The sequence below is a fragment of the Aquarana catesbeiana genome, linkage group LG01 (genome assembly GCF_042186555.1).
Source record: "Aquarana catesbeiana isolate 2022-GZ linkage group LG01, ASM4218655v1, whole genome shotgun sequence".
Taxonomy (NCBI): Eukaryota; Metazoa; Chordata; class Amphibia; order Anura; family Ranidae; genus Aquarana; species Aquarana catesbeiana.
This window is the reverse complement of record NC_133324.1, coordinates 990,379,536-990,383,983: the sequence shown is the minus strand read 5'-3', so window position 1 is coordinate 990,383,983 and position 4,448 is coordinate 990,379,536.

Genomic DNA, 4,448 nt, shown 5'->3' with positions numbered 1-4,448 from the left:
CATTGTCATCACTGAAACGTCATATCTTTGGTCCAGTATATAGGCCATACATCCGACCCATCTCCAATATTCCCCAATGTGTGGAATAACCTACGAATAATGGAGCGCTTCAGGAATGCAATTATTTGTTTCTGTCCTTGGCCAGCCCCCACCCCTGCCGCCCACCCCACCCTCCTCCTAAATTCCACTAAAAAATATGGCCAGCCCCTGCTGAACCTGCAGCGTATGGTCACTTCCATGTTCGGTTGTGGGAATACTCCACCATGGAGCAATCTTGGGGGTTGTGGGAATAGTCCACCATGGAGCAATCTTGGGGGTTGTGGGAATAGTCCACCATGGAGCAATCTTGGGATTTGTGGGAATACTCCACCATGGAGCAATCTTGGGGGTTGTGGGAATAGTCCACCATGGAGCGATCTTGAGGGTTGTGGGAATACTCCACCATGGAGCGATCTTGGGGGTTGTGGGAATAGTCCACCATGGAGCGATCTTGAGGGTTGTGGGAATACTCCACCATGGAGCGATCTTGGGGGTTGTGGGAATAGTCCACCATGGAGCGATCTTGGGGGTTGTGGGAATACTCCACCATGGAGCGATCTTGGGGGTTGTGGGAATACTCCACCATGGAGCAATCTTGGGGGTTGTGGGAATAGTTCACCATGGAGCGATCTTGAGGGTTGTGGGAATACTCCACCATGGAGCAATCTTGGGGGTTGTGGGAATAGTCCACCATGGAGCAATCTTGGGGATTGTGGGAATACTCCACCATGGAGCGATCTTGGGGGTTGTGGGAATACTCCACCATGGAGCAATCTTGGGGGTTGTGGGAATACTCCACCATGGAGCAATCTTGGGGGTTGTGGGAATAGTCCACCATGGAGCGATCTTGGGGGTTGTGGGAATACTCCACCATCCACCATGGAGCAACCTTGAGGGTTGTGGATGTACTGGATTTTTTTATAAGCTTCGTCTATAAGCAAATAATTCCGTTGCGCTGAATAGCACAATCATAGCTCTCATGTATAATGCCGGGAAAGCGTGCTTGTATCTCCCAAGTAACACAGACAGATGCTGGTATCACGTTGAGCTTAGAAAGTCTTGACTTACAATGGCAAGTCGTGTTTATTTATAGTGTAACACAGGGATAACAAAAGAGGGTGGTGGCTTCCCAATCAGCCAGTTAGACACTTGTATACCATCAAACGAACCAATCACACATGCAGAGGCGGCTCTTTAATTAGGCAAATTAGGCGATCGCTTAAGGCCTCGCACTTACAGGTGCCTCGCGACCGCCTAATTTGCCTACTAAAGGAAGGGGAGAACTGGCGTAATGTGGGCGGTGGACCCGCGCTGTCCCTGGGTCCGATGCCACAGCCGGCTGTGGGAGTCGGGACACTACTGGCAGCGCTGCCTGCCTGCACTGAACAGTGAGGGGGATCGCTGCAGCGGAGAACAATTACAGGAACCATGCCCTGCTGTATCTGTGTCCGTCCAGCAGCTGAAAGCTCTAAGACCCGCCCCCCCTCCCCGCTGGTCGCTGGTCGGACACAGATACAAGGCACCATGGTTCCTGAATTGTTCCCCGGCAGACTCGTCCCGTGTCAGGTGGAGTTTTCTTCTCTGCTCGACACATCACATCGAGTGCTGTTGATAAAGAGAACAGGACCTGCGGGCGGAGGTAGCAGGACTCGGGAGCCCTGGAAGAAGTACACGCACGGTGAGTAGAGGGCTGTGTGTGATAGAGGCGGAGGCTGGGCTGGACTACGGAACTACAATCTCGAGCAATGTCTATGGAGGAGGAGCACTTAGTATGAGGCTGGAGGTGAAAGCATGGTGTATCAGTCCCACTTGTAGTGTAGGTGAGATCACGTGTGTCTGGATGGCAAGAGGAGGAGGAGCTCAGAACACCCTGATATATATCTGCAATCAGTGGTGGCTGGTGTTTTCTTTGGGGGGGGCGGCAGCCCCTCCCCCTTTTCTCCTTCTACCTACCCTCCCCTCTGCCCTCTAACCCACCTATCCCTCCCCCCATTATTTCCATCACCCCTCCCTTTCTCTTTTCTCCTCCTTCCCCCCTCCTCTCTCTCCCCCTCCCTCTCTCTATCATTCCCCCCATGTCCTCCGTTTTCTTCCCCTCTGTCCTTTCTGCCTTCCTCCCCCTGTCCACTCTCTCCTCTCCCCTCCCTCTTTCTATCCTCCCTCCCTCTGTCCACACTCTCCTCTCCCCCCTCCATCCTCTTTCCCTTCCCTCCCTTTCTTTGTCCCCCCCATTCTCTCTCTACCCTTTCTCCCCCCCTCCCTCTCTCTATCCTCTCCCCCTCCCTCTGTCCACTTTCTTCTCCCCCCACTCTCTATCCTGTCCCCCCCTCTATCTTCCCTCCCCCTCCCCCTCTCTGTCCTCTCTCTTTCTCTCTCTGCCCCCCCCCATTCTCCCACCCCCTCCCTCTCTGTCCTCTCTCCATCCCTTCTCTGCCCCCTCCCCCGTCCTTTCTCCCCATTCCCTCTCTATGTTCTCTCTCCCCCTCCTTCTGTCTTCTTTTCCCTAACCATATCCTCTCTACTCCCCTTCCTCTGTCCTCTCCCCCTCCCTCCTCCTCGGTCATGAATTGTGTAAAGACCACAGACCTCTACACAGGAAGCATGGGGCCTCATGGGCACTATGAACAGCGAGGTCCAGAGGGGTGGCCAGGATACTTGGAGTTAGTTCAGCTTTTCATTTTTTGTGAAAAGCTGAACTTACCCTTTAAGCCTTCCAAACTATCTCAGGGCATAAAAGAGGCCCTATAGGTGCTGCATTCCTCTTACCTACCTGGTAGGAACATTCAGGAGACCTGAGTCCCCAAAAACTCTATCATATACAGATCTAGGCCAGCCAGAGGAAGTGGTAAGGCTCCAATGGTTGTTATTGGCTTATAACTTTGATGGATGGCCTCCCTTACCAGTAGGTTGGAGAGGGCAGGCCCAAGCCTTCTACAACAGTGGCTGGTAAAGATTTGCATAATGGAGCGCCCAAGGTTCAGGGGTTCAGAGGTATGTGACCTTAAAACCGCCAACAACAAATGGGACATGGGAACCTGTGGGTGATGTCACCGCTCCAGGCTTTACCATTCATTGCCAAGCGCTCTCTCCTCTCCCCTGCAGCCACCGATGACTGACACAGGGGATCATGTGACCAGACCAGAGCTAAAAGTCCACGGGTTAGGGGGGGTGCAAATTACTTGCCTTGCCCCAGGCGCTGACAACCCATTCTATGCCACTGGTGAGGAGAGCCCAGCATCGGGAAGAAGGATGGCGCTGCCACCTTGAGCTGTCAATGTTATCTCTTTGTGCCGCTCACAAATGGCGATCTGCTGACAAGACACACCCAGCGGACAGCAGAGCACAGCCTGGGAAAGGGAGGGACGGTCTGGATGAGCTCGCTGGTGTGATATGATCCAATACCATACTGGAATCCTTGAGGAATGGCCATGGATGGATTGCCATCAGTTCATCTTATACTGTACATTGCAATGTAGTATTACATTTTTATTGCTTTAATTCTTCCCATTATGGGCGTGAGAGGGTCTCATGTCTAGAGCCGCCTCTGCACACATGTATATATTCAAATAGATATCCAGTAGTGACGTGTGCAGAGCCATGTGGGCAGTCTCCTGCTGAGACACAATGTGCCTAACAAACATGGCTCTGAACGCGATCGTGTGCACATTCCCACCGCTACCATTGGTGTGAACCGTACTCTATCACGGCTCAGTGGGCCATCATTTTATACGGTTATGCTATGGTTCCCATGTACGCAGATCTGTTTGCTAGGAGCGTGGATGCAGTCGCCATGAGGTGGCCAGTCTCTTGGTGAGGCATAAGCGAACATCCCTTAAAGCGGGGGTCCACCCACACCGCCAAAAAAAAAAATATTAAAAGCCAGCAGCTACAAATACTGCAGCTGCTGACTTTTAATGAATGGCCACTTACCTGTCCCGGGGTCCAGCGATGTCGGCAGGCGACGCCGAGAACCCGCTCGGTTCTCGGCAGCTGCCGCTGCCTTCCTAGGTGAGGGAATCAGGAAGTGAAGCATTGCGGCTTCACTTCCTGGTTCCCTACTGCGCATGCGCGAGTCGCGCTGCACGTCCCAAGTGGTCCCCGCTCTCTGCTGGGAGCTGTGTGTTCCCAGCAGACAGCGCGGTGGGGACGGGAAGAGGTGTAGACTCCCATGGGAGTCTATGCCGGAAGTGGGTGCAAATTCCTGTCTTAGATGGGTATCTGCACCCCCCTCCCCCCTGAAAGGTGCCAAATGTGACACCGGAGGGGGGAGGGTTCCGAAAAGCGGAAGTTCCATTTTTGTGTGAAACTCCGCTTTAACTGCTTGCAGACTGCCTCACGCAGATATACTGCGGCAGAAGGGCTCATACAGGCAGAATCACGTGCCTGTATGTTCCCCTTTAAGAGGCGGC